This window comes from Aedes aegypti, chromosome 2 (assembly GCF_002204515.2).
Source record: "Aedes aegypti strain LVP_AGWG chromosome 2, AaegL5.0 Primary Assembly, whole genome shotgun sequence".
NCBI classification, from domain to species: domain Eukaryota; kingdom Metazoa; phylum Arthropoda; class Insecta; order Diptera; family Culicidae; genus Aedes; species Aedes aegypti.
In genome coordinates, this window is record NC_035108.1 from 296,478,461 (window position 1) to 296,501,910 (window position 23,450).

Below are 23,450 nucleotides of genomic sequence, written 5' to 3' on the forward strand. Positions count from 1 at the left end.
AGCCATCAGTGTAAAAACATTTGTCAGAAGAAAGTCTTCCATATTTCGATGAAAATATTGAAGGTATTATTTTGGATCTCAAGTAATCTGGAATATTATTTATTTCTTGTTTCATAGAAATGTCATATGTAACTTTATCGTTGTTTAACTGAAGGAAATTCATATTAAGCTGTTCTGAATCTATTATAGCAGGTGAAATATCTTCAGACATGTGCCAATAATAAAGTGGCATTCGTCTGGACTGTACCATTAATTGCAGAAGTTTTTCAAAGTTTGCAATGATAATAGGATTCATGATTTCACTGCGAATTAGAAACCGACTCCCAAGCTCATAGAACCTAATCATTAAAGGAGGAACAGCCGCTAGGACTTCCAAACTTTTAGTATGAGTAGAATTCATAGATCCCAATGCTAAACGAAGACATCGATACTGAATCCTTTCTAGAACAAGGATATGTGTACGTGCAGCTGGATAAAAGCAAAAACTTCCATACTCTATCACAGATCGTATTGTTGTCTTGTACAACCTAATTAAGTCTTCTGGATGAGCTCCCCACCAACTTCCAGTAATGGACCTGATAAAATTTATTCTTTGCTCACACTTAGATTTTATATATTGAACATGTTTTTTCCATGTACACTTGGAATCTAACCAAATACCCAAGTATTTGTAGGATAAAGATTGATTAATTTTTTTCCCTGATAGCTGTAGTTCAAATTTTGCTGGATGATGTTTTTTTAGAAAAAAACAACTATTTCAGTCTTTTCTGGTGAAAATTCGATTCCTAAATCAGTTGCCCATTAAGACAAACTATCCAATGTAGCTTGAAGCGGAGCTTGCATATCTTCTCTATCTTTACCTATTACAGAAATTACACAATCATCAGCTAATTGTCTGAGAGTACATCCTTCAGCCAAGCAATTATCAATCTCACTCACATATATGTTATACAGAAGTGGACTCAGGCAAGAGCCCTGAGGCAAACCCATATAACTTACTCGGTATTCTGAGATTGAGATTGAATTTCAGTTGTCAACAAACCAAAACAATCGGTAGTCCCTTTTCCTTTACGAAAACCAAATTGTGTTTCTGAAATCAACTTATTTGATTCAGCCCAATTGTCTAAACGGTTCAGAATCATTTTTTCCATTAATTTTCGTATACATGACAACATAGAAATGGGACGATAAGAGTTGTGATCAGAAGGTGGCTTACCCGGCTTTTGGACCGCAATTACCTTGACTTTTCTCCAATCATTTGGAATAACATTATGGTCTAGGAACCAATTAAATAAATTCCATAATCTTTTTTTAGCTACATCTGGAAGATGTTTTAATAGATCAAATTTCATATCATCTTTCCCTGGAGAATTGTTCCTTCCTGATAGAAGAGCTAATGAAAACTCAATCATTGTGAACATTGGTACACTATCCTCAGAAGTATCAAAACAAATTTGGTTTTCTGAAACAATATCCGGGCAAATTTTTTTAGCAAACTTTTTGATCCATTCATGTGAATACTCTTTATCCTCATTAACTGAAGATTTATTTCTCATATTTTTAGCAGCTTTCCAAAGAGCAGTCATAGAGGTCTCATGTGATAATTCTCCGACAAACTTTCTCCAATATGATTTTTTCTTTGCTCTCACTAAATTTTTAAACTTACGTTCAAGTGAAATATATTTCTCATAAGATTGTCTCGAACGCACTTTTCGATAAACTTTAAAAGCAGCAGATTTTTCTTTTACAACAGTATTGCATTCTTTATCCCACCATGGATTTGGTATGCGATTTACTATTTTTTTATTTGGAATCGGTTTATTTTGAGCTTTAATAGCACTATCTATAATCAAATTCACAATAAAATCATATTCATCCTCTAAACATAAATCTGCCAGATTCTCAAGAGCCTCTGAAATTATCGAACTATATTTTTTCCAATCAATGTTTTTAGTTAAATCATATTCAATGTTCACATATTCCCTCATTCTTTGATTATCATTATGAATTGAAATAACGATTGGTAGATGATCACTTCCATGCGGATTGTCAATTACTATCCATGAACAATCATAAACCATTGAAGATGAACAGAATGATAAATCTAAAACAGCATCCTTTTTTTGTGGACCTGCAATTCTTGTTACATTTCCTGTATTCAGAATACATAAATTGTAACAATCTAACATGTCATGGATTGGCATCGCTCTTTTCTCATCGTGGTCAGAACCCAATGCAGTACTATGACAATTAAAATCACCAACGATTACCCAAGGCGCAGGAATGGTATCAAGTATTGTTTCAAGATCATTGTAGCTAAAAGTTACTTTTGGAGGTATATAAAAGGAAACTAGAGAAAATTCCTTACCTTTCATATTCACATGACATGCTATAACTTCTATTTTGGATTTATTAGAAACACCAATTCTATAAAAGGAATGACATTTCTTAATACCAATTAAAACCCCTCCGTAGCCATCGCTTCGGTCCTGTCTAATAATATTGAAATCAATCAAATCAACCGTCAATTCAGGAATCAACCATGTTTCACATAACGCAAAAATATCACAGTTAGTTTCTGATATTAATAAATTCAATGAGTTGATATTAGCCATAACACTCCTACAATTCCATTGTAATACTGAAACGTGATCAGTCAATTGATTTGCGTATCTAGCCATCGAAATCAATTAAAGATAAAATGGGCCACTGAACAGTCATCTGTTTACCAAAGTTAGCTATCATCGGTATACATCCAAACAATAAATCTTGAATAGGTTTTGGTGCTTTTAAAATATCCAAAACCCACTGAATAATAGTTGAAAGTTTCAAAAAACCAGTGAACATAGTATTTTCTTTCTGTGATTGAAATTTTGGTTCAGTTGAGGATGTATCACGATGAGCATTATCAGAAAGTAATGGGAAGCTTTTGTTGAATTCAACAGAATCTCGAGGAACAAGATTGTATTTTTCTGGAGTATGAACTTTCTCAATCCTAGCTACTTTTTGCTTGTTCTTTGACATAACAGAGAAGGGAATATGCTTTCTACCTCTTTTGCCCTACTGCGATGGTAAGGAATCATATTCAGTATCTGAATCAGAGTCATCATCAGAATCTGATAGTTCCAAAAACATATTTGAAACTAAGGTTTTTTTTACCAATTCCGCATAGGATCGCTTAGAACGTTCCTTGACAGAGTACTTTAGCTTTGATGAGTAATTTTGAAATTTAGGGCAATCTTTTTTATCATGAGGATCTAGACCACACAAAACACATTTCTCTACATTTTTCTGGCAAGCATCTTCTTCATGTTGGCCCTCACACTTGAGACATTTTGCTTTATTTGAACAAAAGCTTTTTGTATGTCCAAGCTGTTTACAATTTGTGCAACTCATAACCTTTGGAACATACAATCGAACACGTAAACGTAAGATTTTGTTCATGGTAACATAGTGTGGAAGCGCAGAACCTTCAAAAGTAATTCGAAATGATCCTGATGGTACATACTGTGAGTTAGATCCATTTTCAATTACCTTCTTCAGTTGTTGACAATCTATAATTTTTACTGGGGGTATATTTGGGTTTTTGAACACACCCACAGCTTCCTTAAAATCATTTGGAGACAGGTCACTGTCACTGGTAACTACACCATCGATTTCTACAACTCTTGCTGGAACATATACACGGTATTCTAGACGAAAGCGATCATCATTGACAACAGCATTGGCCTCTTTGTAGTTTGTGAAAACCACCCTAAGTTTATCACGATTGACTTCAGTAATAAAAATCACTGAAGGATAATGTTTGATCAGATCACTGGTAACTTGTTTCACTCTTATCTTCTTGTTAATACGCCGAATGAAAACCACCCAACGTTCGCGGTTCGGATCATCTACATATTGTCGTATCTCGGTTGTTGTGAAAAATGAACGTTCTCATTCTCAACATCGCACTGTTTAGAATGAGAATGTTGAATGGATGTTTCCTTAGATGGTTGTGTAAGGCTTGATCCGTGTTTAGATATAGTTCCAGTATGAGAGGCCATATCAACATTACCGCAGGCAATTTCTTGCTGCGGAAATGTGTCAGTAGGGATGTTACCGTCTCTCGACGAAAACATCCCTTTTGACTTTATTGAAAAGAGTTAAAAAAAAAAACTTTGAATAAAACGAAATGGTAAAACAGAAACTAATGAAAGAAGAAAAAAATAACAATATAATGGATAATACAAGCAGGGAGGAATTTAAGGCTTACCGCTAATAATAAAAGGAACAATGAAAAACATTTATCTGCTATCTGAACAACGAAAGATGTGCCAGCCAGCAAACCGACGACTTGAAAATTTCTACAATTCCAGCTGCCACCACTTTTTTTCCTGCACGACACGGCAATTTTCTTTACCACGAAAAAATCTGCTGTCAAATCACTGCCAGAGCAAGTAAGCGCACGTCCGATCGTTACGACTACTGCGATCCCAATAGAATTCCATGTTGGCACCTTAAAGAAATCCTAAAAGAATAAAATTTTGTAGTAAATCTCAACAAATCTTTGGAAGCATGTTCATATCCAGAGATATCTCTGGAGAAGCTTCTGGTTTCAGGGAAATATATGGAATAATCACTGGATAAAATCTAAGAAGACTTAGAACTTCCTTGAAAAATATCTAATAAAATCTTTTGAGAAATTTCTATTGGAATTTCTGTGGTTATACTTGGAAAAAATTAGCTTATATTTTGAGCTCCTGAAAACAACTTCGTAGTAATATCTGAATCTCTGAGAAAATACCTGAAATAATGTGTAATGAAATTCCCTGAGAATACCATACACAATGCTTACAATAATATAGATAGTGATCCCAAAAAAGTCTTGACATATTTTTAAGGAAAGTTGTGGTCTGATTTTATGAGAATTCAAGATTTTTTATCATGATTCCTGTTAGGTATCGTTTTGTTTTCTTGATTTCTGTTTGGTCTCATTTCAGTCTATTTTTAATGTCCGTTTTGTCTTCTTTTGGTTCCTTTTTTAAAACTAGAGATTTCCAAAGCTCCTATTTTTAACCCGTAAAGGCCTGAGTGAAAGCTAAAATACCCTTACACCTCAAAGAATACTGAACGAATTCAAAAATTTGGTTGATCAGGTAAACTCAAAATCAATTCAGGTAAATTCAAAATCAATTGTTATACACATTATTATTTTTATTGCCGAAAATTCTCTAAATTGTGGCTCTTCGTACTCATGTTGCGTGCACTAGAGCAGCGAGCTCGATTTCGCGCACGGGATCATCTACGCCTAATGCCTTCAGGGCCGTTGGGGGACCACTTAGCGTCCACGAACGGACTTCAAATTTTTACCTATTTTTCTCTTACCAAAACGAGCAATTTACATTGACGAACTTATAACATTTTGCATTTTCGCAAAATAAAGGACGGCCTATTATCCAGTTTAATCGTTTCTCAAAAGATGCGTTCTCACGGATGCGTTTTTCGTAAAGTTCTTTACAGTAGTGGCCACATTATAACAGATTCCGGAAACTATTTGTGACTTGAAATTTGCCCACCTCCAGAGGCACAAAAGCTCAGCACCCTTTTCACCCGACCTGACCATGTGACCCACTGGAATAACTCCAGCCACAGGAATATTCCCATACATTTAATAATTTTAAAAGTTGTATGTAATTACTGATATAAACCTTTTCAAACGCTTAGAAGTCGGAATCTATTGTCCTACAAATCCACCAATCAACAACATATTCCGGGCTGTTCTATGGGTTAACTAACCTCATCAGTCGCCGGGGGGCTCGTCTAAACATGTTTTTATACACTGACGTATTGCTGTTAGTTGTATTCCACATCGCAAATATCCAATGCCACAGAACAAACAGCGCTTGTCGTCGTTAATTCAGTAACGTTCACCGTGTCTAGAAATAGATAGCCATGGCAGATAGGCCAAGTTCGTTCGCTACTTATGACAATACAATTCTAAAGTAAGTATTTTCATAAACACCACTATGATACGGGGTGTCAACTGTTCGATCAATAGCCTGTAGTTTGTTTCCGTCATTGAATATTTCTTCCTGTTTATGACACTCCTGCAGCAGTGGTTCCTAATGATTGTTTTAACAGCTAAACTCGTTAATTGTCTGCTACCGAACACTCTTCAGTAGGTAGTGCATTCCCACCATATCACTCGATAGTCATTGAAACATGACCACGTTCCACTGACCAGAAGTCCTGCCAGGCACGTACGATTATCAACTTTGGCCACCACATTTGAGAGATTTGCCACATGCATGCATGCCTGCATCCGTCGTGGTTGGTGTGGCATGGCTGTTATAATTGAGTGAGCGTAATCAGGCACCAGACAGTTGAAGCGCGCCCCGGTGGCCGACTGTCAGCATGGGCGTAGCCAGGAAAGTAGGAAAGTAGAGATGTAATAAAAGTAGAAAATCAAATTATATCGAATTACCTGTGGTACTTGTGGCTAAATTCTTGGTATATTTCTCCAAAAGAACTCATGAAAGCTTCCGACCTTTCTATTAATATTTTTTTCAGAAGACATCAAGAGATCTTCAGTGAAAATTGCTAGATTAAATTCTTAAAAATATCACTAATGTAATTCCTAAGAATTGTATAGAGAAATTTTTGCAGGAATCGCTACAGGATTTGTTTAAAGAGATAATTGGAGTGATTCATAGAATGATCCGCGACGGAATGCTGGAAAAATGTAAACCAAAAATTCCTAAACAAATTTAAATCATCGGAGATATTCTTTAAAATTGTTCAAAGAACTCAAACGGCATTTCTGTGGAAATTCCTGGAATAGTTTCCAAAAACTGCTTGAGGCAAATTACTTTGGGGAGTATTTTTCATGAATCCCTGTCTAAGTAGTATAGTATCCTTCAAAATATTCTGGATTTTTTTTAGGAATTCTTTGATTTTTTTTAGCAGTTTCTGGCGAAACAGCTAAAAACTATTGAGCTTGGCTTACATTTTGTGAAAATACCAGAGGATAAATTAGAGGAATTTCGGTAAAAATCGGTAAAGTAGCTCTCAGAGGTATCTCCAAAAACTGTGTTATAGTATAAAGATTGTATCTTTATAAGAATTGGTCCCCGTAGGCTACGTCCATGACTGTCAGTATACGTTCCTACACAATTGGACTTTGTACTCTACAATAGAATAAATTGCCTTGTTCTACAGTGTGACCGTTTCGATTGTGCTCATAGAATGCACCGTAATAGTTCTCGCGAGACCGGTTGTAACCGGGAAAGTGATTGATTGCAAGGAGGCAATCTTGCCATTGCCGGACAATGTGGATCATATGTTTTGTTGCTGGGGTTGCGTTGTGAAGTAGTTCAGTGAGAATAATGTACGTATTCTCTTGATGGTAGAAATTGGAATGAGAGTTCACGCTAAGGAGTGTATCGAAAAGTAGTCGCAAACATTCAAAACAGTCTCAAAAATATTGGGTTGAACCTACAAACAATTTTTTGATCAGAAATGCTTTACAATATATTAAAAAATGATGATGCGGTGATATTGTTCCAATAAAAAGGCATTTTGTATGATAATTTTGCAAATTACTAACAGATGTCGATGAAAATCTTGCACACCTCTGTAAAAATTCATATGTTAATAAATGTGTCAAATTTTAAGAAAAAATGGTTTTTGTTATGCTAATATATTCTGTGCCACAATTCTCATGACATAGTGCGAAAAATATTTTGAAAAATACACTAACAAGCGTTTGAGAGCAAATACAAAAATTGAAAAAAGTCGATTTTTAAGGAACTCGTTTTTTGATTTTTTCTTTATTCACGTTTATGGTAATATCGAACGATTGTAACGAATAAAAAATTGTTTTTTGATTGGAAAAGTTTCTTTGCATATTTATGAAGTAACGTAAGCAAAAAATTGTACTCTATATAATTGCCGCTGTATATGACAGAGCTTCAAAAGTTGTTTAAACAAAAGTGACTTTCTAAAACCGACCTTATTGCAATAATTGAGCTTTCTTAGAGCAATAATTTATTTTTTTGAAATCCGTTTTACGTGCTGTTTGAAGTAAACATATTTTCCGATAGAATAAGCTTTTCATCTTATTTTGTTTGATATACATTTTATTCAATACAAATCATCAAATCTTCAGAAAACACTTCAAAAATGTAATTTTGTGCAAGATTTTATTTTCTATGTTTTATAAACCTTGTTGTATTTATTTTAAGACTGCATATTATTCAATATTTTTTAAGTTGCATCAATATTTGATAACATAATGAAGATTTGTGTGAAAAAAGTTTTTAAAAAGATGAACTATGCTCTGAGATATACCGTTTTGAATGTTTGCGACTACTTTTCGATACACTCCTTACAAGGTGCAGAATGATATTTTTGCAGCATGAGTCGTGAATTTATTGAGTGAGGCTTGCCTCTAGATTTTTTGTTTCATCCATGGATTGTTCTGCATTTTTTCAGGAAATAATCTACGTATGCTTAAGAAAATCTACTGAAATTCTTCCAAAGAATCTTCTAAGTATATCTCCACGAGTACTTACTGAAATTCCTCCAAGAAATTCCATCATGGGTTCAATCCCAGGATCGTCCTTTTCTTCGTACAGTCGGGTCTTCTATTAACCGCATTCATATAACGCGCACTCCTATAAGACACACTAGAGCGTTATAGGAGATCCAGGGCTTATGGGATTTCATCAGTTTGGGGATGTTGTTGAATATCTCGTATGCGTTAAAAGATAGCACAGTACTGTCTTCGGCGAAGTTTTAGTGCTAAGTACGATCTACCTTTAGGAGTTGAGGATCATCCTTTTAGTTGAGAACTTGGCGCTTTTTCTGACTTTCACTATATGAACTATGAGAGATAGGAATGCAAAATTGGTAACATATCCCCATCTAGAACCTGATGTTTTGAAAGGTTGGTGTCTTCGGAAGAGTTGTTCAGTAGCTCAAGAGCTGACATGCGGTGGTCATTCTGATACGGAACGCCAGCAGGCGGCGCTAGCGAGCATCGAATGTTTGTTTTGCGGATAGCTCAGTAGCCCGACCACTTAGAAAGATGGCGTCTTCGGCAAAGTTATTCAGTATCCTATAACGTTCTAGTGTGTCTTATAGGAGTGCACGTAATAGGAGTGTGCGTTATAGAAATGCGTTATAGAAATGAGTTCAATAGGAGATCCGATTGTATTACACTTAAACTATTTACTCATAGGAATCGCAAGAACTAATGATAGACAAGACGTTGTTTCCCTACGCTTCCATTCTTCCACTATAGCATGCCTTTCGCTGCGCCTGATATATATACAGTCTGCTAACCAAAAGCAAGCCTTTGTGCCATTGAATTACCGTACCCTTATACCTTCCCGCATTAACTGGCGTAGATGCAGGGCTATATTTGATCGACTGTGGGCCAGTTTTAAATGCAACATCAATTCCTTCCCCTCCCCATCATTAGTTTGCGTACTGACGTGACAGGCGCCATTGTTGCCTGACAATTGAAGATCACCAGCACTTATACACTGAGGGTGCCTGTTAGTCCCAAGCATTCATCTGGTTGGTTCCTTGTGTAAGTGCAGCTGGTCTGATCATACTGGAGTAGCAACCACTGGCGGCCAATCGAGGATTTTGGATTTTATACTGCTCATGAAATTTCTGATTGGATTTCTCTAGGTATGCTTCTGAGAGATCTTCGTGAATATCTTCATGTTTTCGTCAGATCACGTTGGAATCCTACGAATCCTCAAAAGTTCTCAGAATGTAAGAAAAGAATAGGAACTACTATAAATTCTGAGAGTTTGCTTTTTACAACTACCACAAGGAGTTCACAGGATTCCGCGAGAAGACCTAGTAGTCGGCTACAGATCCAGCTCAGTTATCTCAATTCTCAAAATTCCGAAGGATTTTCTCAGGAGCTCACTAAAATACCCAGGATTCCTTAGGATCAAGTTAGAAAACTTCTAGACCCCGCTAGGAAGTTCCAGAATTTCGCCAGGAATCCTCACAATCCCGATGATTATCCGCATATACATTATCCGACTAATCGCTTTATAGAGTATTGCAATACCTGGCGAGGAGAGTTGCACAATCATGCATGTTCAAGATTATTATAATGCCCATTAACTTTCGTCGAGCTTTATATGTATTTTTAAGTCATGTATTATTATTTGTCCAGTATATAACTAATATCATTTTACTTATCAGCTTTTCAATCTATCCCAACTTAATGCGTCCTAGTCCCTTTGAGTTCGGATCGCTTTTAATTTAATCGCACATTGTAGGTCAAAGATCTCGCTCGGAATCTATCGCAGCCCGGCTTTGGAAGTTGTAAACAACACAAACACATTTAACTATCTTTGCTTTCGGACGAGTGGAATTATCCCTTGAAACTTGTTCCAGCGGTTATGGAAATTTATTCTCGCTTTCAGACACTATATTTGCCATTAATTTCAATCTGCAGATGAACGAAAAGTGCATATTGATCGAATGCAATATTGTTCATCAAACGATCTAGGCTGCAAAACAAATTAATTAAGCCTAACAAGATACACCCGGATGACTTGTTTGCGATTTGCTGTTGCAGTCATTTGAGCGCATTCAAACAGTTTATGTAACTCAGTGAATCAAATTTTCTAATCCGTTTATTGACTGAGTACTCTTGTTGTACATCATCAACAACAATCTTCCCTTCTCATGCCAATAAAACACACAAAGCATCAACTTGAACCTAAGTATAATAAGAGCGTAAAAGTTCAGGGATGCGCTTTCTGAAGCGCACTCGTTGTTCTTCTACTAATCAAAGGGAGATTCCCCTCAAGGCAACGCCAAAGGTTGACGGCGATTAAGGCAATGTGTTCGTTTTATTTTGATGATTTTTCCCGTTATCAACCTGGATTAGGTCCCTCACGTGTACTGCTCATTCGTTTTATTTGAAGAGTTGGGTATCGCAGTTTGATAATTTTTTTTGCAAGGTAATCTGATTATTAAGGCATTTTGTCTGACTTCCTCGTATTTCTTCAAACATCCATAAAACATTAATCAAGATTTCGCAAACAAAATTTACAAAATGGGTCGTGTGCTCGAATTTATTTGTTCTTGCAATGAAATGGTTTCGTACACTCATTTCGTCGAAAAACTTTCATTTAATGGCAGCTTATTGGATCTTTTGTAAAATGCACAAACCCACAATCGCACTGCAGCTATAAAAAATCCGTAATATTTTTTATGAACGATTTGTACATCGCTACGATATCGAGATATAAAATATCGAATTACTTTTGCATTCGTTTTATTTAATTTAATGACAGTAATTTCGTTATTCTGTTTTGTAAGTTATGGGTTCCGAACAATCAAAATAATTCGTTTTCAAAGATACCACGTTTTACGGTAGTTTTCAAAACGATAACTAGAGTTAGAGGCGCGTGCAGGTGCAATTTGGAGCAGCACGAGCCAAGAATCTAAGTGTATGAGTCTTGCACTCAATTACTCAGTCTGTTTAAGCAAATAAACATTTATTTTACCGGCATTCGAGGAAGCGGGTGGACCCAAACAAGAACCAGTTAAAAGTAGATTAGCGTAATAGATTATATGAAGAAAATGTCTGTTAGAGTAGGGAATAGTGGTTCAAAACGCCACTTAAAGAATTTTATTGGTTTTACCCTTCAAAAAATAACATTTTACAGTGATTGAAAGTTGTATTATTGATTATTTGTTAGCTATCACTTTGAAAACATAGTGCCCTAGTGTAGCCTAGTGGTAATGTCCGCGGCTACAATTCAAAGCCATGCTGAAGAGTTTGATTTAGAAGTTAGACAGAAGGTCGCGGCATCTAGTATGGAAATCGAAGATCCAGCTACCATGTACCTCCATGAGTTTGATCTATTGATGCATGTTCAAGAACCGATTAAGCAAAACGGCTGAATGCGGAAAATTTTGATTTATTTTGAATTTCCGCTTCGGGAGCCAAACTTTTATTGGGCGAAGAACTTTTATAATTAAAATTGATCTAAATGTCTCTTTTTCATTCAGATACTGATGGGGAATACGTTTGTACATTTGAAATATCTGACTCTTTTTAAATTATATGTTTTGCTAAGTGAATGTTTCTGTTGTATTTTATTTATTTTTTTCCTCATCTGTAGAGCCTTTTAACCACTGCTTCCATTATTTAGGAATATTGTGGTATGACCCATATTTTATTTGGTGCTCATCAAATATCCTTTCATAATTGAGGTGTGATAGACATTGGTTGATGTGTCACACTGTCCCAACTGGGCACAACTCGTTTTATAAAGTCTATTACCCCTATTAGGCCTACCTTGCCAAATTTCCAAGGGCTCCAATAACCCTTTTCCAAATGCTAACCTTCTTTGATCAAGCAATGTTCCGCAGTTGCAGAGTAAATGCTCAGCAGTTTCGTTTTCAGCTTGACAAAAACGACGCTCAGAGGATTGTATTTTTCCTATCTTTTTAAGATGATACCTACTTGGGCAGTGACCGGTCATCAGGCCAGTTATTATCCTAAGATTTCCTTTATTAAGATTCAGTATAGCCCGGGCTTTAGCTAGACTGGGTTTTATGAATCTTTTCGCTTGCTTGGATGTATCCGTGGCGTTCCAATTGGATTTTCACTTAAAGTTGTAACATTTTTCAAAAAACACTCTGAAAAATCATATCTAATTTCCTCAGCATTGGATCGACCAAAATTTCAAATCAAAGTGTCATTAGAATCGTAATCTTATATTCTTTGAAGAGACCCCACGAAATTTTGGCGGAAAAATCTGGAAAGTATTCAAAATCAATGAAACAGTCAGTCAAGTCATCGTGCAAAAGTTTGGGTTCACCCCTCAGTATGATGCAAATCGGTCAAAAGTTTGAGCCGCACGCACATCATTATTGTCAATATCTCTGTCATTTTTCAACCGATTTTATTAGTTTAAAGCTTTTTTGAGCGCAAATAATAGCGCGTACATGATTGGTTTGAGATTTCACAGATTTCAGTAAGTTCAGGTGTACCCAAACTTTTGCATAATACACCATACTGAGGGGTGAACCCAAACTTTTGCACGATGACTTGACTGACTGTTTCATTGTTTTTGAATACTTTCCAGATTTTTCCGCCAAAATTTTGTGGGGTCTCTTCAAAGAATATAAGATTACGATTCTAATGACACTTTGATTTAAAATTTTGATCGATCCAATGGTGAGGAAAATAGATATGATTTTTCAGTTTGTTTTTTAAAAAAAATTTCACAACTTTAAGAATATATTTAGTATACAAAGTTCAAAGAATATTTTTGGAAAAATACATACAAAGTAAGAATAACTCTTTGCCTTTTGAATGCGGCTTAGAGAGTTTCAATTGGTCTTGTAATCACAGAGATATGGACTGAACACTTTGCATGTTATTAGGGGGTGAACCCAAACTTATGCACGGGAGTGTACCTACAACCACTCATGCTCGTTCAATCCGATCTGAAGTAAAATGGAGTTTGGAAGTCCGACAAGCCGATCTACCAAAAACGAAACTACAAAAACGGATGTAAAGGGGTGAATTATCTCGGAATTGCCAAAAACGGAGAAATCAATTGTCTCTCGGAACTTCAGACTTTATTTAACGTAAATAGAAATATCTAACTCATTCGGGTTGGACATATTTATTGGCGGTATAGGGTAGTAGGAAACAATCATGGCCATGAAAAGGGTTTTCACGTACCTGCGCAGGATTTTCGGTGACTCGATGACGTCTGACGTATCGGCGGTTGCCGGCGAAGGACGGTCGTTGTTCGATCGCTCCTCGGAGCAATGGCGGGAACGTAGCTTGTCCGCTGACGCTGCTGTGATGGCGGCAGCGACGAAGGGTCTGAGCTCGGGGAGTATGGCCGAATTAACGTTGCGGAGTAGGTGGAGGCTGGACGGAAGGCTTCCGATTTGGTCTTCTACGAGAGCCGCAACGACGGTTTGTCGTGTTTCCCGGGTTTGACCACCTCTTCAGGGTCGAGGCCAAGGTACCGTCGTACTGCTTTGCCTTGGGGGCTCTGACCGCACGCGATGAAATGAAACCCCTCACCTTCGGATTTGGTCCGATCCGGCGTACGACAATTGGCTACGTACGGAGATCGCGCTCTCGGACTCGGTTCACCTGGGTTGTACGACGGTTTTTGGCGACCGTCGGAGAACTTCGTTCGAAGGGTTGACGGACTACACCTTCCTTACAGGCGGGCCTTAGTTGATCCCGAGCTCAAATTCTCAACGATGGTGATGGCGCCGAAGACGCCACGGGTGAACCCCAAACTGACTCCACTTGTCGACCAACCCGTAATACAAAAAGTGCCAGCGCTTGCTGGAGAGTCCAACGCGAATGGCTTAAATTAATATCTTGTCAAAACACAAATTTAAAAATTACCTTTTTGTACGAATAATCTCAAGCACGAATAGAAGATTCGCGGGACCACGGTCAAAACGACCGGAAACACGTACAATTTACTTTGGTACGTTATCGAAGGGAACAGAATAGGAAATTCACAAACGATCTAGAAAACCGCGATAACTTCTAAACTCCAGCCTTGTATAGAGCAAAATGACCGAGCTTAAGTCTTTTTGGCTTAAAAAATCTACATTGAACAATCCCCTTTTTGTCTAGAAAGCGCGCCAATTTTTTTTTTTCAATATCTTTATTAGTATCATTCCAAACATTACATTCATTTCTTATATCTAGGTGTTCTGTGTTCTTAGACAACACTATCATCCTAATTTGGTAATAGTTATTTAGGCAACAAGTTGCAAAATGATGATTTTTTCAGCACGAGTTGTACATTTATCCAACGAGGCTCGCCGAGTTGGATAAATACAACGAGTGCTGAAAAAATCGAGTTTTGCAACGAGTGGCCTACAACATTTTTTGCTATTTCGAAAAATGCCATTTCAGCTGGATGAACTCTAGAAGCACAAACAAACATTTCATGAAAAACCACATGGGCACACATCCATGCGTAGTATCAATTCAGTATTTTTCAATCACGTAGGCTGTGATACAGTAGTACCTACCCATGAATGTCACAAGTTTTCACGTGGTCGTTCATGGGGAGAGGAAGCGTCTGGCCAATGATCACGTTCCATACAAATTTTATAAATTTGTGTATGGACAAATGACCACGAGGGGGGAGGGGGTTGGCCAGGAATCCCAAAAACTGATCATGTGGTTAATGGACAGCCCCTGTCGGAATCAGATAGCACAACGGATCTAGAATCAAATGCAATTATGCTTATTCTGCGCAGCATGTGAGGCGAAACGAGTCGAATGTGGGACAATTGTCGACTCGCTCCCATTGGATTAACATTAGTCGACTCACATCACCCGAGGTGAGGAGGACTCGTCTCGATTCACACGTCGCGCAAATAAGCACAAATGGCATGAAGAGACTGGGTTGTTTGGTTGATGCCTACCAAAACAGTACTGAAAAGTGTGCTACTTTTCAGCACCGAAAAGAGTGCTGAAAAGTAGCACTTTTCAGCATTGTTTTTTAAGTAGGAAAAGTAGGCCGTTATGTTGATCAACTTCTCAAAGAAAAGTTGATTGATTTGCAACGGAATTGCAAAAAAACAAATTTAAGATTTAATTAACATTTTGTTAACAACATATTACATTTCATTTGCCGTAGCAGTTCAGTTTTTTAACAGGTGAGTTGATTTCACCTGCTTATAAGAGAAAAAAAAACGTTTTTAATATACTTAACCTAGCTTAACCTAAACATATAACGCATTAATCGTGGCAATAGAAGATTGTAACGATTTTTGCCTGAAATTATTAATGATTGTATTTGACATTTGTTCCAATGTTTCAACATTGGATATTCTATGTAACTCATTGGTACTATACCAGGGAGGAAGCCTCAGAATCATTTTCAAAATTTTATTTTGAATTCTCTGCAGAGCTTTCTTCCTGGTATTACAACAGCTAGTCCATATTGGTACAGCATACAACATGGCTGGCCTGAAAATTTGTTTGAATATCAAAAGCTTGTTCTTAAGACAAAGTTTTGATTTTCTATTAATAAGGGGATAGAGACATTTTACATATTTATTACATTTGGCTTGAATGCACTCAATGTGATTTTTGAAAGTTAAATTCTTATCTAGCATGAGCCCTAGATACTTAACATCATCTGACCAATTTATTGGAACCCCTCTCATCGTGACAACATGTCTACTTGAAGGTTTCAAATATAGAGCTTTTGGTTTATGTGGGAATATTATTAGTTGAGTTTTTGGAATTTTCGAAAACGTTCTCTTGATTGAGAATATTTTCGAACTCCTGCGTAACTTCATTTTCAATTGGACTAGTAAGTCCTAAATTAAAATTGTGCGCACTTTCAAACTGCATAGCAAGTTTTTGAGCTTTTTCGCAATTAGTTAGTAATAATTTGTTTTCCTCTTTCAATGCCGGTATTGGCTTCTGAGGTTTTTTCAAGATTTTAGATAATTTCCAAAAGGGCTTAGAGCCAGGGTCCAATTGAGAAATTTTATTTTCAAAATTTTTGTTTCTTAATTGAGCAAAACGTTTCTTGATTTCTTTTTGCAAATCCTGCCATATAATTTTCATAGCAGGATCGCGAGTGCGTTGAAATTGCCTTCTCCTCACGTTTTTAAGACGGATCAAAAGTTTAAGATCATCGTCTATAATCACGGATTCAAATTTTACTTCACATTTTGGAATCGCAATGCTCCGGGCTTCAACAATGAAATTTGTTAAAGTTTCAAGAGCATTGTCAATATCAAGTTTAGTTTCTAAATAAATGTTAACATCAAGATTAGAGTCAACATACGTTGTATATATATTCCAGTCAGCTCGTAAATAATTGAAAGTGGAGCTGATAGGATTGAGAATCGCTTCTTGGGATATTTGAAATGTAACAGGGACATGATCAGAATCAAAATCAGCATGAGTAATCAGTTGGCTACAAAGATGACTAGAGTTGGTTAAGACCAAATCAATCGTAGATGGATTTCTAGAAGAGGAAAAACATGTGGGGCTATCAGGGTATTGAATTGAGAAATATCCTGAAGAGCACTCATCAAATAAAATTCTGCCGTTGGAATTACTTTGAGAATTATTCCATGACCGATGTTTGGCATTAAAGTCACCAATGACAAAAAATTTTGAGAGAAATCGCGCCAATGAATCTTTCGTCACCAGAGTGTTCGTTTGATAGCTAAATCGACAAGAATAAGTTGGTGAATGCGCTCCGATACACTCTTGAAATGTGTGTGTTTTCCATCGGAACTTTTCGTGATTTTTTTAAATGACTGCACCCTCTCATTAGAGTCTTTCCAGAGAGCGAGGAAAGGCGCTTAAGCCAAGGCATTGAGCCGGGGGCACAAGGGAAAAACACCTGAGTCCCATCCCAAGAGAAGTAGTAGCAGCACATGGAGTGTGCATTAGAATTCTTAGCAATGCCACTCCCAACGATTGTATCTTTCTCCCTGGAATGAAACGTTTGGTACGGTTCTCCCCGTTTCTTCTATTAAAATTCAAATATTTGCGTTTATAATTATGTTATTCATACGTGGATAATCTGATCATCGTAATAGTTTGAACTATCTTCAAACCCAAGTCTGCACAGTGGGCCTGGTCATTTTAATATTTGTGTCATATCACCGATATGCTGCATATATTAATGCTGACAATAAAATATTGAAAGAAATTCCAGGTATAATTAACGACCGTATCCAAAAAAACTTCAGTTTAACTTTCGGTAGTTTTACCTCTACGGTGCAGTTAGATTTATATATGGTCGGGTTTAAGTCAGAGTGGATCAAGTACAAAACTTGGGAAAATTATATTATTCTGCCATTAGATGCAAAATAATGTTATCTCCATTTCACTTTGATCCCATTTGATGAATATTGAAAACTGGGAGAGATATGTAACAATTTTAATTTCGATGATCAATAAAAATCAATAAAAGTATGCAGTCAGAGTGGACCTAGGAGTGGACCAAGTGCTTTTTACCATAACAACAAAAACGATCAAAGCGATGAGAAATTCTAGAAAATGCAAGACATTTCAACTTATTTTTCAGATTTTTCGATATGGAATGATTCTTCTTCCCATCCATCAATAGAAATTCATAAATATGACATAATTCGATGGATCTTATTTTGATATCTGGCCATTTACTGTATTTGAGCAGGTGGTCAGAAATTGCAACAATTTCTGTGCAGACAGAGTGGACTAGGGACGTTTCGATATTGCAAAGTATCGATATTTAATTCGATACGATTATCGAATCAAAGTATCGATACCACCGATATATTGAATCAAAATATCGATATATCGGAATATCATATGATATATCTAATTAAAGCAAACTTCCTAAATCGCTTAGAGACCTGGCGTTTAGTTTTCTAAGATTCGAAAAAAAATCTTTGTATACTCATGATTATTGGTAATTTGACCGATATGGACATAAACATTTTCTGTTAAGATACATTATACAGTGGGATTCCGTTTTTGGCATGCTCCGTTTTTGGCACCCCCCGATTTTGGCAACAAAATGGATCCGTTTTTGGCAACATTTATGAATACCCTTAAAATTTGTTAATTTTTGTAATTATTATCGTGCCTGTTCCTTTAGTCATTTGAATAGCAGGTCAACTACACACCGATTACATTCCAGAGCTCCATTTTCGTCGATATTCCACTAAATCTCACTAACTAATGGATCCCGTACGCGCTTATTTGCTTCGGGATGGTCATTGGTCATGCATTCGCAACGTTTCATGAGTCCATTAATCTCCACTAGCATCTCAAATAGAGACCAATCTTTTTTCGTAGGCATTCATACTGTGTGACCAGCCCACTTGAGTCAGCCAGTAGGTGATACACTGAAAAAGAAAAACTTTTCTTCAGATTTGAAACAGTTTGTTTGAACTATGCACAAGCGCCGACATAAAAGCAACAAAAAGTCTATGATTCACACAGAGCTACAATCATAAGTTTTGTCTCACCTTTAAAGCTCACTGTTCTTATAATTATGGAATTACATACATTGCGTATGTAAAAACACACCGCATTAATAGATACAAATACAGCAAAATGTCGTCTATCATAACTTTAAAAAAAATCATTAAATAAATTGCGTTATCCTTGTGAATAGCAGAAGAATCAATATATAATCCATAAAAAGAGCGTGTACTTCACTATATTGTATTTTATTTTTTAAGAATTCCAATGTACCATTTATTGCCGGCACCATGACAAATGCGAACACAGTCTAAACTACACTTTATTCTCAACAATATCATTGAAGCTAGCGAAAATACGATTGAGAGTGTTTAAATTTTTTCCGTGGTATTAGTTTTTATATTGATCTTTCTGCGTTAACTATTCAAAGCTACGTTCCCTTCGTGTTAGAGATTCTGACGTTATATTTGTTTAGAGACGATCCAGAATACTATACAAGATGTTTAATCAAGGACACGGGTCTCCACATAATCAAAATGTTCCTTACGAGCTAGGTCTATGAGTTTCCTAACTTTAGCCTAGAAAATTCATAGGGGATTCCTGGTTCTTAGGGGACTTCTCAGAAATTTTAACGAATTTTTTAGGGTGTCTCCAGATTCCTAGAGGGAACTGGAGGTTTCTTGCGGGATCCCTAAACTCTTAAGATTTATAGGGCGTCCTGTAAATTCCTAGCGGGATAATGTGGATTTCTAGTGGTATTTTGAGTATTTCTGACGAAATCTTGGGGATTTTAAAAAGGTTTCCAGAGGAATTTAAGGAGTACTAGTGGTAGCCTAAACATTTATAATTTTGAATTTTTTCATCGGAGACTTGAGAATTTTCAGCAATATAGCAGCGGAATCCTGAAATGTTAATTTCTGCTAAACAGGAGATCAAGAAAATTCTAGGCGATATCCTACGGATTCCTAGCAAGTTGCTTCAGAAACCTAGCGTTTTCCTATAAATTTCTTATGAGCACCTGAAGATTCTTATCAGGCTCTTTAGGTTCCATAATAGGATCCTGTTGTAAATGTTCCGTTGATTTAATAAGGTAGGTGTAAAACATATCATTTATGGATCATGAGATTTAGTTGTTTATGTTTGCTCTTTTGTTTGCAATCAATAACACAGCGTAACAAAAATGACATTTTTGCGTGTCTCAAGGATCAAATGATGTGTCTCTAGTAGATTTGGGGTTGCTGAATCTGATGCCATTCTCAGAAATGTTCCAGCACGTCACAATTTTTAGCTACAGGTCGCCAAAGTTGTATAAAACACTGATTCATTGATGTTTATATGAAATTTGAAGTACAATTCATCGAACTATTTTGTAATCTAATCTACTTAGCATGCAAAATAGAACTTGAACTTTCATTTCAGATATCATTTGATTGCAATTGCACGTTAAAATTTCATTAAAACCGATTTTTTCAACATGCTTGCAGTCTCCATACAAAATTCTTCGATTCTCTTATATGGCAAAATACAATAATTCTCTGAACCATCAAAAAATAACTTTTTCGCATCAAAAGTATTATAAACTTTGATGATAAATATTGCTATACACATAAAGTTCGAATTCTGTGGCAAATTGAGCAAATAAATTGCCTTACAAGCTGGCAAACTTGCATGCAAGTTTGCTGAAATAGTCATTTTTTGCATTTTCAACAGCCAATATCTCAAAAACTAGACGTGCTATGATATTTCTGAAAACGGCAATGGATTCAGCGACTCTTAATTGAGTGAATAGCGGTATTTTGGAGCTGGAGACAAAAACGTGTTTCGCAGTGTAATTCCTTATGAAATCCTTAACTTTATCAGGAACATACATTAGAGGAGCAATTCTAAACTTATCGAATGTCAAATTTAGCTTTAGTTTTGAAGTTAAACTGATTTAAAATGTTATTTACAAAAAAACTTATGCTATTTTGCAATACCCAGTGCTTTTATTTTGCAAATATGTCTTTGTAAGAATGCAGTAATACAATTTTTTTCGTATTCTTACACAGCTTTCAGAAAATGTCCTGTTCTTGAATAAAAGACACTAATGCGATTATTGATGTCACACATACAAATAGTGTTATGAAGCTTCTAAAAAATCATTGAAAACGATGAGGCGTAAAAAGTATGTAGAACGTTTGCCAAAAAAAAAAAGAAAAACACATTATGGGGTTATAGATTAATAGCATACTTAGTATACAACCCTCCGGAACACTGCTCCGAAGAGAACCGTTCTGAAGTCTCGATGTGATATGGTTCCACTAGGATGATGTAATAACACTCTAATCATGTTTTCAAAACCAATAGTTGAAAAATAAAATTTTAAATATGGGTTCCGATTTTGGCACGGTTCTGTTTTTGGCAACTGAAAATTTCGACTTTGTTGCCAAAAACGGAATCCCACTGTAGTACAATTCAAATGGGAACTACTTTTTTAAATACCGTAATTCCGGGTAAAATTGATCATTTTTTAAGGTTTTTCTGATCTGTTTTCTATACTGTTGTCTATGCCCAACAACTTTATTCAGGAAAACGAGTACGATGGTGAGTCCTATTATCTCATGTACCGAAATTTTCTAACAATTGTGATTTTAGTGTTAAAAATTATCTCTAAAATAAAAAATCGGGGTAATCCCATTTTGGGGTGAAATTAATCACTTATCAATAAAATAATTGTTAGTTTCGAAAACTACTCAACTTACTTAATTTGAGCTCACTGAATCCGAATATGCTTTTTAAAATCTTAACAAATGAATATTACATATTCAATATACAGCAGAAAACGCCTCAATGTAGGCAATTTCCAAAGGAATTTTCAAACATCTAACAGAAATTCAATTATTTCCACAAAATGAGCAATTTGGTACTAATTTTGATGATAAAATCTGTTTTGGGGATATATAAACTCACAAGCTTCGAGAATGGCACCATGTTCAAATCCTTTTTTAGAACTAGAAGTTTATGGAAGTCTTCGAATACCCGCCCGAACATGATTTTGCCTTTTTACATTATTTCCATAGAAATAAATATTCTTTAACAGAAAAAACTTCACAACTCACAATTCGACAATAGTTAAGACAAACAACGTTCATTCACTACAAGTTTGATTGTTTTTAGTGCTCTATTTGTAAAAATAAAATTGTGTGACATGATGATCAATTTCACCCTACCGATCAATTTCATCCGAATTTAAAGTATACATAAAATTAATTATGAATGAAGAAAACCCTACAATTGTTTTCCTTATATTAATGTACGATATATCGGAAGAAAATATCGATACCACCGATATATTGAATAGGAAATATCGATACCAAAATATCGAATATCGAAAGCAAAATATCGATACTCCGATATATCGGAAGTATCGGAACGTCCCTAAAGTGGACCAAGTGCCAAAAAGCAATTAACTGATTGATTATTGCATTTTTTGAGTCGATTTCAGAATCGGATTGAATTTTATGGTAGTTTTATGGTGTATGTATGGACTGTCCTATAACCCGCTTATTGAACCAGTATATTTTTGTCGGTACTCGAGATTTTCACTTGGTCCACTCTGACTGAACGCATATTTGAATGTTTCTGGTCGCCAATGCCCTGAAATAGCAAAACTTTAATTTTCAAGTTATCGTAATGCCACTGATTTCGTGATTGAAGATATGGATTATTGAAGAATTGACGATACTGATGTCGATGGGTTTTGAAAACCTGTTTATTTTAAAGATATGCACCCAGTTTGACCATATAAGCATTAAATGATTGTTATTTTTCTAGGTCTGTGGTTCAATCAGAGTGGACCAAGTGCACATAATCCATCAAAAAATCGTTCGATCAAATGTTTGGATTGTGGTTTTTGATGATTATCACTTCACATTATATTGTTTGAAAGTAACACAAATATGGGTAGAAATATTGAACCAAAATTTTACCGAGTTCAAAAATTACAAAGAATAAGGCTTTGAGCCTGTTTTTCTCAAAATATGGAAAATGTCACTTGGTCCGCTCTGACTCACGCCATATCTCATTATGAGAATTTCCTTAAAACTTGCTTTGATGCGGCACAAGATTGTTGATCCTTAAGCTAAGTATGCTGTTCCGTTGAAGAAAAGTAAAAATTTCTGCTGAAGAAATGGTCAAAAAATTTGCTTCAGTGAGCCAAATTTGAAGTGACATTTCTTTTCAACTGCGTACCGTTTTGACTCATATTCGGAACACTTAAGGCCAACAGTGACTTTAAATGCGTCTGAAAGGCTGTTATTCAATAGTCCGAAATGGTTGTTAATTGAGAAGAGAAAAAAAAAGTTTCTACGCGATCTGCATTTAGAGCATGTATTTAACAAATTATAGTTATTTCTAGCTTACGAAGTGAATTGCGAACACTTTACGGATAGTAATGCTTTCCGAATGAGCTGTGAGCGAATTTCTGTTACTGTTCATG

General features: G+C 36.0%; 1 protein-coding gene across 3 annotated transcripts in view; it reads left to right on the plus strand.

Annotated features, from left to right (window-relative positions):
• Nucleotides 1-23,450, plus strand: part of LOC5566513 (6-phosphofructo-2-kinase/fructose-2,6-bisphosphatase 1) — a 399,659-nt gene that overhangs the window by 18,092 nt on the left and 358,117 nt on the right. The window lies entirely within an intron of this gene.